Here is a 13,354-nt window from a genome sequence, read left to right on the forward strand (position 1 = left end):
AAAAAAAAAAAAAAAAAAAAAAAAAAAAAAAAAGCAAATAAACAAAACAAAAAAAAGCAAACAAATAAACAAAAATGTGAATGTGTGCTGGTATGAAAAGTTCATGAAACTTGTTATTACCTTTGTCTTTTATATAGAAAATGAATTTTTCAATTAGATTTAATGTTTATTATCAATAACTTGCAGAACATTTTAACATGGGGGTACCACATATATAGAATGGCTGAAGAAAATACCCAGGAACACATGCAGCATGAAAACTTCATAGTAAAGTAGGTTCTAGTGCACTTGATATACTAAGGCAAAAAATATTTGATTGTAAGCTATCTTTATGTTGACATAAATCATCATTACATATATTTTTATAATGATGATTATGTGTTGATGTTTATATATGTCACCAAAACCTTCTTTTCTATTACCCACCCTAAGTAGGTCAAGCTACTGAGATTTTGGTGTGTAATAATTTTGAAAACAAAACAAAATGTTGTCAATGTATCAAAGCCCAGGATTGAACCAGAAACCTTTAAAAGTTCAGGTCAATGCCCTCTCAACTGAGATATTTCAGTTACCTGCAAATGTCATCCTAATTTTAGAAATATATATGTCATTAAAATGAGAATATTTTACTAATACAAGGGATATTGTAAATAATGAACAGAGAAAAAAAAACACTTTCTAAATTAAAAAGTAGTTAAAAATAAAATAGGTTTGTTTTTGTATATTTTTCTACATTCTTTTGCATATTTTAAATCTGCCAGAATTCTGTCTATTTAGATAATTCAACAGATGTATTTTCAACCACAACTGATCTGAGGTTGTATGATAATATATCAAGCTTTATTTTGAAGTGTTGAAAGAAAAATTGAGTAGCTAAAAAAAGCAGCCAAATTTTCCCTCAGTCTTAGATAAGAAAGGATCTATTGGAAAATGTAATCTCATATTTAGAAAAAAAAAAAAAAAAAAGTAAAGGTGTATGGCTCTGTGGTTAGAACACCAGGCTCACAACCATGAGGTAGTGAGTTCAATTCCCGGACTGGGCTCTGTGTTGTGTTCTTGAGCAAGACACTTTATTTTATGTTGCTCCAGTTTACTCAGCTGTAGAAATGAGTTATGACATCACTGGTGCCAAGCTGTATTGGCCTTTGCCTTCCCCTTGGATAACAAGAGGGCTTCCTTTTTTCAGAAAGATCAGTTTAGGTGACATTGGTCTAGTGATAACTCAGTGGCAGAAGATCCTGTAAGGAAGCATGTCACATAGTAAAGCAGGAATGTTTTTAAATGTCACTTAGTGTTCAGTACCCAGTATTTGGTGCATTTGCAACATCAGTACTTAAGACATGGGGTGGTGTGAAATAGATTATGTGTTATAGAGAGAGAGAGAAAGAGAGAGTTTAATGTGCGATGGTCAGTTACTGTGACATGGATGTGGTGATAACTCAGTGAGAACAGATGGTTGGTGAAGTCATGCCACGTGTTAAACTAGGCAGAATGTTCATGTCACTTAATCACCAATGTGTTGTGTTTGGCAAAGATGTGTTAGGCTTGTTGGCTGGATTATTGAATTGCAGAAATGGAGGGCAGTAATCTCTGTGCACAGCTTGCATAGAATGACATAATCATATATACATACATATATATATAGTCATTGTTTTGATATCCACTTTTCCGAGCTTGCTTGGGTTAGATGGAATTCATCGAGGCAGATTTTCTAAAGCTGGTTGCTTTTCCCCTCAACAACCCTCATCTGTTTCCAAACAAGGAAATATTTCCCCATGGCTAGATATATTTTCATCGAGGAATGGAAATGAGCAATGTTGTTTATATGACAGTGATGCTTGTTTACAAAAATACTCTCATATATATACTCTCATATATATACAACAACAGAGAGAGAGAGAGAGAGAATGGATTCCTTTCAGTTTCCAGCTACCAAATCCACTCACAAATCTTTTTTGTCGATCTGGTGCTATAACAGAAGGTACTTGCTCATGGTGTTATGCAGTAGAACTGAACCTCAAAGTCACCTGGTTGGGAAGAAAACTTCTTAACCACAGTCATGCTTAGACCACGTGTGTGTGTGTGTGTGTGTGTGTGTGTGTGTATATATATATATATATGTGTGTGTGTGTTGAGCTGGCAGAAATGTTAGCATGCTGGGCGAAATGCTTAGTGGTATTTCGTCTGTCTTTACATTCTTAGTTCAAATTCCACTGAGGTCAACTTTGCCTTTCATCCTTTCAGGGTCGCTAAATCAAGTACCAGTCGTGCACTGGGGTTGATCTAATCAACAGGCCCTCTCCCCCAAAATTTCAGGCTTTGTGCCGAGAATAGAAAAGATTATGAATAACAGAAAACTGTCTGAAGAGCAATGTCTCTTCTAGTACATATGTTAATATAGGACATTGAAATACAATATCCTTCCCTAATATCGAAGAGGACACCATATACAAAGAATATAAACTGAAAACATTTTAATTATTTTTATTTCAACTGATTTGTGCATTGATAATTCTTGTGATTTTCTTGGAAACTAAATGAGACAGGAACATAAATAACTGAAGTTCTTTGTAAAATTTATTATGTATCTGATTTAGAAGTTTCTTTAAATATTCTTTAAAGTTAGAGCTACAGAGTGTGGAGATAATAACCTGCAGTTCCTTTGCTCTTAGCTTATTATCATTGTCTTGAAATGTAATGCCATTTTCCATTCAATTATATTGGTTATTATTAACAATTTGGATACCTTTTGTGATGTTTAGCCTTTTTACTATAAAAAGCAAATATATTCACTCAAAATTTCATGACCCTTTACTGCTGAAAACAGTTTTATATACTAATCTATCTTTTGTTGAGGTAAGTCAGGTTTCAAACAATTTTCTGTTGAGATACGTCAAATTTACTGAGGCAATGTGACTTACAGAAAATGCAACTTCTATTTTTTGGTAGATGTTTAGCATCATTATTGGAATAACCATGACATGAAATTTTGCAGGTAAAGGGTTAATTGGTATATAATGGCAACGTCTGATGTATTTTGTGAATGAGTTAATTCTAAATGTTATCAGAATCGTTAACTTCCTCACATTCTAATAGTTAATTATTACCTCACATAACTATTCTAACAGAAAGTCACATTACTGATGAAGTATCAAAATATTAGCTATAGTATCTAGATAGCTCTGTTGTTCATTTATCACACTTTGGTTGGTTTATATTCTGTGAGAATACATCAGGATTGCTCCGTTGTTAGTTTATCACACCTTGGTTCATTTGTGCTCTTTTAAAAATTCTAAATAGTCATACCATTTAACCTCACTCCAGTTAATAACTATTGATTTACTTACTCTGTTCTGAAGGATTATATGTAGTTGTATTTAATTGTGATTGATTTCTTTTTTTGTGCGCGTGTGTGTATTTGTTTACTGAAAGATAATCTCATGATCCATTTCATGTCACTGAATAGATAAAAAACCCAAAACAAAACAAACTCACTAGCAACAGCACCATCACAGTACTGATGTTCTTAGATATTGTTCTCTTTGTTTTCATGAATTTGGTGTTCATTTATTTGTTTTTACATTTTAGCATATATTAGACAGATATGGTGTAGCCATCTGGTTCACCAGTCCTCAGTCAAATCGTCCAACCCATGCTAGCATGGAAAGCGGACGTTAAATGATGATGATGATGATATATTACTGAAACATTGATTTGCAGCCAGATGCTCTTCTTGTTAAAGACTCTTACCTGTTTTTCAAGTAAAGGATGTCTTATTTCATATGTCTTTGAAGGCACAAAGCCAGCAGATGATTTGTTGGTCAGGATAAATGATAAAAACATGATTGCTGTAGCTTGCAACTTTCTGAGAAACACAAATGTAAACACACACACATGTATGCACACTCCCCTCCAAATCCACACATAAGGGTTTAGTTGGCCCAGGGTTAAAGTGGAAGACATTTGCTCTTGGTGCTGTGCAGTGGGACTGAACCAAAACCACATGATAGAGAATCAAATTTGTTAGCCACACATCAATGCCTGTGCTTAGTGATCCATACCTGAGTCTATTAACTGGTTATTTGATTACTGCTATCTCAAAAAGAAGCATTGTGTTCCTTGGTAGGCCTGTTGTTCTGCTTGTTTTAGTCAACATACCTGAAACATTGGTAGTACTTTATACATGAAAAGCTGGTGATGGGAAAAGTATGTTTTTATGCAGACAAATATATGTACATAAAAGTTTTATTATAATCACTGCTCCAGAGCAGTGATTCTCAACCATTTTTTGCCTATGGACTCCTTTGATTCTTAATCTACTCTACTGGACCTCCATAGCCATTCACTGTATATATATATATATATATATATATATATAAATAAAATGATCTTACTGAATTTTTATAATTAAATATTGTTAGAAACTGTATAAAAAAAATTAAAATATTTTGGGTATTGTAGAAGTAAAACCAATTGTAGATAAATTTTAATAAAATCTTATATAGACTGCCAAAGACCATATGGACCCCAGTTGAGTACTAGAGATTATCTGTAATTTTGGTTATGTAAGACCGGTGTGATTTTAGGTGAGTTGGTATTGAAAGAGTTATGAGTGACTCACAAGTCTAGTACAATAGCTATGATATAGAATGATGTTGCGTATTCTTTCATGCAATATTTTCTATTGTTCTGAGTATTGTGATAATCAGAGCATTTACCCTCCAATTTATTGAACAACCTGTTTTAGTTCATCTGGAGATCCATTTGGTAACTGTAGTGGGAGCAGTATAAACAGACTTGGTGGGCACATACTAATCTTGACTAGTTAGTATATATTATTAGTATTTGGCAGCTGAGCAAACAGATTGAGTTGAGAGAGGAAATTAGTTTTTCAGTTGTTTTATTATGTATGTTTTCTTAAATATATTTTGTGGGTGAATGAGTGTATAATGTTAAAGATGTAGTATTCGGGTGTATACATCAAGTGGCTTGTAAGTTTGTAAGTCAATCTATTAAAACGTGATGTACAGGTTTGAACAAACTGAAACCATGAATTTTCACCTCTTGTATGTCCAGGTGACTCTTGAATTTAAGTATTTTGTTTTGGAGATGTTCTATGGGTATGTATCGCTCCTTATTAGTAAAAGACTGTTTTAAATGGTTAGTCCTATGCTGAAATTTGTGGCAGTGTTTAGGACATGACGCAAAAATCTAGCAAAGTTCATAAAACACTTGACGTAATTGTTTGAGAATCTATTTTGTGTTGTGTGTTAAAAGTTTTTGTTTATCTTTGTTGGTTATAACTTCTGTGTTTTTATTGGTATGCATGTGTGTGTGTACAAGTTGATGACATTAAGTGGGCTATGCAATATGAAGTGTACTTTTTAACTTTTCCTACGAGTAGTGTTAACAGTGGAATTTTGTAGTAGTTCCTCAATTCTCTCATGATTGTAGATTTTTAACTTATCCAGATATTGTTGCTGTTGACAGTATTGTTGCAATCTTTAGTTTAATGTGGGAGGATATGATTATGATATGAGTTTCGGATGGATTGTGTGATTGTAGATAAAAAAAGCTATGATATCATAGATCCTTTATAGGATTCTATTTATGAAACTGGATCTGGAGCAATTTGTTTAATAATAAACAACATTGTCTTGCTCGAATATTTCTTGAAAGCTTTACTGGTGTCAATTGTGCTGAGAATATTATTGTTTGCTTGCAGTAGTTCAGTCCTTGTTGAAAATATCTAATAGTTGGTGTTAATTAAAAAGCAGTGTAATGGATGAGTGTAAATGGTCGATGTCATTCTTTAGTTTGTCAAGGCCATGCTGGAGTGCCATTGAGTGGTTCTGGGTAGCAAAAAGACTGTGTAGGTTGGTTGTGTAGAGGGTAAGTTTTTGGAAATGCTATCATGTGCAAGAGGTCAATGTAACAGTGACTTAATGGGAGCTTTATTTTATTAGCTCTTTGGCAGTATTAGTAGTAGTTTAAATAAAACATATAAGTAATTAAATATATCAGTTGGTATGAGTAGCACTTAATATGTATTAGTACTGTGAGTCTAAAGTTCTAAAGTACCACATTGCTGTTGGTTAGCCTTGGGTCAATACTGATGGAGTAAATCATATTGGCAGTTGGTTGGACAACAAAGGACACCTCAGTTGTTCCAGTACTCCAAATATATTTTCTCTTCACATAGTTATTGATCTCATTGCACATATATGCAGTAGTTGCACATATTGATATGCAGTAGTCTATCACAAGGGATGCATTGTTACAGACTGCAGGCTGTTTCTGTATGCCTGCAGGTTCTTGTGGTGGCTGCGGTGGAGGCAGTTGAAGTGAACTTGATCAAAGTGTAAGTTATTGTTCTCTGCACTTGTCATGGGTGGTGTACATCCCAAAACAGTTTTTGAGACTAATGGTGGTGTTGATGATGATGCTTTTATGTATGTATGTATGTGTGTGTGTCTTTTATGTTAGTCTGAACTAAGTGAGAAAGTTAGTGTTCATAGGATGTAATTATAATTGTGTTCTGGCATGTTATAGATGTTTATGGGTTTATACAGTGAGGGTTGGCACTGGTTGTAGAAAGAAATTGTGCTTCTTTTGTCCAAGTGGTCTGTGTTATTGTATTTCTGTATTGTTATTTAGCCTTAGTGGAAGTGCAATGGCCCAGTGGTTAAGGCAGCGGGCTCACGGTCATAGGATCGCGGTTTCGATTCCCAGACCAGGCGTTGTGAGTGTTTATTGAGCGAAAACACCTAAAAGCTCCACGAGGCTCCGGCAGGGGATGGTGGCGAACCCTGCTGTACTCTTCTTTTACCACAACTTTCTCTCACTCTTACTTCCTGTTTCTGTTGTGCCTGTAATTCAAAGGGTCAGCCTTGTCACACTCTGTGTCACGCTGAATATCCCCGAGAACTACGTTAAGGGTACACGTGCCTGTGGAGTGCTCAGCCACTTGCACGTTAATTTCACGAACAGGCTGTTCCGTTGATCGGATCAACTGGAACCCTTGACATCGTAAGCGATGGAGTGCCAACAACATTTAGCCTTAGGTCAACTATGATTGAACAAACCTATGATCAAAGGTGTTCTATTGGTGACATTGCTATCTTATTTTTGCAAATATAATGCATCAAGGACTACATTATTCAATATATGTTTTGATCAGCTCACACCCTAAGCATGTGTGAGAGTACTATTTTGTGTTTGCTGTAGAGAGATTGGAGACTTAGTTAAAATTATAATAATTCGTGATGGACCAATAAATTTTTTATGCTAGTGTTGATCATTTGTGTTGGTTAAATGCTGTATCTATGAGTTTCCAATGTGTCTTTTTCCTTCACAATATCTTGTAACATGAATACTGAAAGTTGTAAATCTGTTGTATAATTCCTAGTAGTTTCACCTTGTATATGTGGTATGTTTATATTGTTGCTCTTGTGTAACCTTCATGTCAGCCTTAACTGAGCAGACCAATGATAAGAGGCATTCCAGGCATGACATCGCACATTTTTAAGAGTATCTAAGACTACATTATCTAATGTCTTTTACTTTTGAGACAGCAGTGTGTGGTTTGAGTGAGATTTAGTTTGTATTTCTAGCATGTTGAGTATCTGCATGAATGCTCCTTTACTGAGTTATTGTTGGTGAGTGTTATGGTTGGTAGTATCTGATATGTTTTGGTTTTACTGGTAAGAAGAGAAATGATAGGTATGGTTGGTGCTATATTTTCTAGGTTATAGGACATATAAACATTTTTCAGACTGATATAAACACAGACATAACACATGCAGACACATATCTATATCTACTTGCCTTTTCACATTCACATGCACAAACTTACACACTCACACACATTTGCTGATGGTTTCACAGTTTCTGTTTGCTAAATTCCATTTGCAAGGTTATGGGTCAATCCAGAACTATAGTAGAAAGTACTTGCCCAAAGTACTGTGCAGGGAGATCAAATAATGGGCCTCAGGGTTGTGAAGTAAACTTCTTGACTGCACAGTCATCCATGCACCTATATATCCAATATGTTTCATATTGCTGATTTTTATTCCAAATTCTTGCAGTTCTAGTGTGTCATGTTTTGTTAGTGCTTGAGTGCCACTTGTGAGATGGATATATTAGATGTATGAATTCAGGTTTGTTATAAAGCTACCACCATAGTTTGGTCAGCCTTATGTTATCAGGATGTAATTAAGAATTTGAAAGGTTTTGCATTAGAGTTACAGCATTGTTTCTTGTATTATTGGAATGTTTGAAGACTACAAGTGTTTATAATTTTTTGTTATCTTTATGTGGTTGCTCTTAATTTTAAATGTGATGTCCTCAGGCTTTGGTATGCTGGTGGTTCTTGTTGCTTTCATAGCATTGTGTGATGCAAGTTTGTTGTTGGTGTTGACTTACATAGGGAGATAATGGCAGTATATCTAGTTTTCTGTGTTGGTTATACTGAAGTTCCCTAACTTTGTCATGTGTAGAGTCAATAAATCTGAATTTTTCCCACACCGTGTTAATCTGCATATTAGTGTGCATTTTTTTAGTGATGTTTTTTTTTTCATTCTCCCATTTGTCAGTGTCCTAGTTGTTTCTTATTTAAAGTTCTTGCTCATCTAAACATTTCAGAGGACCATGTCTAGCTTGCACATCTCAGTTTTGGCATGGTTTCCCTCTTTGGATGCCCTTACAAATGCCAATTGCTTTACAGATTATAACGGGTGAACTTTATCATAGCACCAGAACCAGTAAGGTTGTCTGCCCTTGGCAAGACTTAAGAGTTCTGTTGACCCTGTGGTGTCTTTGCTTAACTCACTAATCATTTTACAGAATGTGGCACCAGCACTAGTGAAGTTGCTTTGTAACTTGCAAGGCAAGAGAGAGAATGATGATAGAAGCCGAGTTTAGGGTGAGATGGCGAAAGAAGCAAAAGTATGATGGGAGGAACAAATTTATTGGTGTGTGAAGGTGGTGGAGGAGGGAGAAACAGAAGGGATAATACTAGGGCGGTAACGTAAGGGAAACATTGTATCTAAGTAAATATTATCTGATGTGTTTTTTTCATCTTTAAGATGGTAGTGTGATTTTTTAGGGAGGTTTGGCTGCTACTTCCAGCAGGCTGAGTGGCCATATAGCTTCTTTCATTTACTCATAGTATGTTATTGATTGTGGTAGTTAAATGTAAATAATGTTCTTCGTGATGTTGGCTGGGATTTTGTTTGGAGCCAGTTTTGTAGGTGAATGATATAGAGTTGAAATGGTTGTGCAGCTGTGTGTGGAAAATGCTGAGACGATATGTGTAACGTGTCAGAGCTTTTGTACTTTTTGATTTTATCAGTTTGCTTGTGTTTCTTAAAATGGAGGGTATTAAGTTATGGTCTGGAAGAAAAACACATGATGTTTCTAGTGTTTAAATAATTCCACTAAAACATTTTGTAGTCTGTAGTGGCAAAGTCCTCAGCATTTTTTTTTCTCTTTAAATATGTACTATTTCTTGATGAATGTGTATACTATTCAATGTAGTGATATTACTATTAGTGTTGCTAAATGTTTTGCTATAATGACTATGAAGGGTTGTCAGTTCTCTTTTTGATTTATTGTCTATTTTGAAAACAGTGTCAGGTGATGCAATAGCAAAGAAAGCTTTCTCCAATTTCATTTGTCTCTTCTCAGCTTCCAAAGTTGTCAAAGACACTTGATGCAAATTAGATGAAAAGATAAATCTTTTGGTTGTGCTGGGCTGCTCTGTGGGTGGTGTTGGGTCACAGAGGGAGAGACTTAACATTGGCATCTTTCTATTTCCTTTCTTTCTCTTTCTTTTATACCATCTCTTTATGTCTGCTTACTTTCCTTTGTTTTACCTCTCTTGTTTCTGTTATTTTATTGTACTGTTTTTTTCTTTCCTGGCTTTCTATTTCCTCATTTTTTTTTCATTTTTCTTTGTTTCACTTTGTCTACGTCTATTTTCCTTTATATTTTCCTTCTCTATCTCTTTCATACTTTCCCTGATGAATTCCTGATAACCCAGCCAATCACCTTTAACATTTGTACCATTCTACCCTTCATTGCATTTAACTTGATCTATTTGTCAGTTTTAGTTTTTTCTTTTTTTTTTACCATTTAATCAAAAAGGGAAGAGCAGTGCTCATGATTCTTTGCAGGGCTTCTGCGAGTGATGGGAGGAAGAGAGAAATGCTTTTACTATATATTCGATGGTTTCTACTCGATGCCCTTCGTAGCACCAACGACTTTACAAAGTGTACTGGGTGCATTTTATCATGACACTAGAGAGGTGGTCATCTTCAACAGGATTTAAATGACGCACACAAGTTTCTGGTTCCTTCATTGTTTGCTAACCACTTTACAGAGTATACTGGGTGCACCACCCATGACTTGCCTTGTACACTGTTTATTGTTAAACCTGTTCTGGGTAACATGACCAATGGAGTGTGAATGAAGTGTGACTATTAAGTGGTGAAACAGTGATCGAGGTGACAACAATATGAAATAGGAAAATGTTATGGCAGTGGGAGGGTTTAATGAGAGAGAGAGAGAGAGAGAGAGAGAGAGTAATAGGAGAAAAACACTAATGCTTCATGTTTGTTGGTAAGAGTGTAAAGAATATTAAAATTGAGTGACCTAGACGTAAATGATAAATGTGTTATATGAAAATAATAGCAGAGATACCATCTACATCTGTTGGCTGGTTGGGCTTTAGGGAGGGACAGACTTAGCAAATTTGGTTGCAGAAATGAAAGGTTGAAATTAGTTATGCAGAAGAGTGGCTACACCAAATTTATTTGTGTTATAAATGAAATAAAAAAGCATGTTGCAAACTTGTTGGTGTTAGGAATAGAGAATTAGCTAACAGTCATCTGAATTGAACAAGGAAGGAAAGGAAGATAAATGGAGAGTTGGTGCAGGTGATTTTGGCAAGGAACTAGAATACATAGCTTTCAGTTGGGAAAGGAAGAATTGTTTTTGCTGTACTGTGAATGAAAGCATCTTTTGTTTTCTTAATTTCAAGAGAAGCTTAAAGAAGCCATGCTCTCCTTCTAATATTTAGCTCTCTTTTTATATATTTTTTTTTTACACAATTCATTTTTTCCTCAACATACTTCTCTTGTTATTGCTATAACTTGTCTTCCTTTCTCTGCCTCTCTCTCCCCACTACACATATTCATAGCTCTTATCTAGTCATCTTGTATTTGTTATTTCCATTTTACTTTTACTCTCATTCAAGCCATTGCTGTCTTGTTTCTGTATAGCTCTTCTCTTTCTGTCTCCACCACTACAGTACATTAACAACTCCTTTCACAATAACTATTGCAACAGTACCATCACCACCACAATTGTAATGTCACCACCACATCAACAATACAGTACCACTTCCACCACCACCACCACCACCACCACCACCACTATGAGAATAATACCTCCACTATAACTAGAATACTGGCCCTATTACAACTATCTCCACTACTCTTACTGCTGAGAAAATTTAATAGTTTGTACTCAGCTGTGTTTATTGAAGACAGCTATTTAGAATGAGGGAGGATATTCATCTGGTTGTTATTTTTATTTGTTATTACTGCATGTGTTGTTGTTGTTGTTCTTGTTACTAAAAATACGCTTTGAGGTTTCAACTAACTTTTCAAATTCTTTTGCTTTAAACCATATGGAACATTTACATTCTATTCTTCCCTGGCAGTCTGGTTATCAGTGTTTTGAGTCAATTGTGGGAAGAAACATTTCATCACATACCCACCACTCCAGATTAGATTGAGAAAAGAATAGAAAACGAAGCTGTAGTGCAAGAAGTCCTCTTATTGACCCATTGAGTTTGTGACCTAGTTTCCATTATTTATAGTAATTCACTTTACTAAAAATGCCAACATCAAAAGTAGTAAACCAAAAGAAGTTGTTTTTTTTTTCCGTGTTTTCCCTTGTACCTATGAATGAAAATAATTATTAGGGCATGCATCGCTATGTGGCTAACAAGTTTGCTGTGTAACCATGTGGGAAAACCACATGGTTGCTTATTTTTTCCCCTAACTCATTCAATCTGTATCTTCATTGATTGGACATATGAAATAATCCCTGAACTATGAAGTAGAATTGATAATGTTCTGTAAATTTAAGCTAGATTTTTAATTAAAACTAGCTATAACCTTTTAGCATTTAAACTGGCCATATCTGGCCCAAATATTACATCTATTTTATGTTCAAAGTAGCCAGATCCAGCTTCACACACTTATCCTGTTGTTGTTGGCACTCCGTCGCTTGCGACATCGAGGGTTCCAATTGATCCGATCAACGGAACAGCCTGCTCGTGAAATTAACATGCAAGTGGATGAGCACTCCACAGACACGTGTACCCTTAACGTAGTTCTCGGGGATATTCAGCGTGACACAGTGTGACAAGGCTGACTCTTTGAATTACAGGCACAACAGAAACAGGAAGTAAGAGTGAGAGAAAGTTGTGGTGGAAGAGTACAGCAGGGTTCACCACCATCCCCTGCCGGAGCCTCATGGAGCTTTTAGGTGTTTTCGCTCAATAAACACTCACAACGCCTGGTCTGGGAATCGAAACTGCGATCCTATGACCGCGAGTCCGCTGCCCTAACCACTGGACCATTGCGCCTCCACTTATCCTGTAATATATTCTAAAAATAAACAATCATATCATCAATATCTTGAAGCTATGAGATAATGCATAATTAATTCAAAACATTGTGAATAAGTAAGTATCATACTTAACAGTAATCTGAATGCTAAAGAGTTAAACAAGTCTTCTATGCAGGTTGTTTAGCAAAATATTGTAGAATAATCTTTCTTGGTCTCAAGAGACTATCAGCCAATATATTTTAATTTAGTGAATGACAGGATAGAATGTCCATTCCTATTGAATACTAACCAATAAATGTGTCTATGTATGTGTATATGAGAGTACTTGTCTGTGGGTGTGGGTTTGACCCCTGCTTTATATTGCACTGTTGTTACCCAATCTTATGATTTGGAAGTAAGGTTTATCTCAGATGGGCTTTCTCAGTAGAGTTGTGTTGGTGGTGACTTTCTTTTTATTTTGTAATAGCAAGACCTATCTATCAATCTTTAAGACGAAGAAGTAAGGCACCTTTTTTCTATTAGTCTAGGTATTCACTTTAAGCATGTGACAATACACTTTTTGTTATTAAACCTCAAATAAAGGGGTAAAAAAATGTTTTAATATTTACATGTACAGTGTGTTTCAATTTGTTTCATCCCTGATCATCATTAAGTGATTTATTCATGGATATATATATATATATATATATATATATATATATATATATATATA

The 13,354-nt window shown here is 35.2% G+C and overlaps 1 protein-coding gene across 2 annotated transcripts in view; it reads left to right on the forward strand.

The window, feature by feature from the left end:
• LOC106874539 (guanine nucleotide exchange factor subunit RIC1) overlaps positions 1-13,354 on the forward strand; it is a 245,149-nt gene that overhangs the window by 25,099 nt on the left and 206,696 nt on the right. The window lies entirely within an intron of this gene.

The sequence above is a fragment of the Octopus bimaculoides genome, chromosome 10 (assembly GCF_001194135.2).
Source record: "Octopus bimaculoides isolate UCB-OBI-ISO-001 chromosome 10, ASM119413v2, whole genome shotgun sequence".
NCBI classification, from domain to species: domain Eukaryota; kingdom Metazoa; phylum Mollusca; class Cephalopoda; order Octopoda; family Octopodidae; genus Octopus; species Octopus bimaculoides.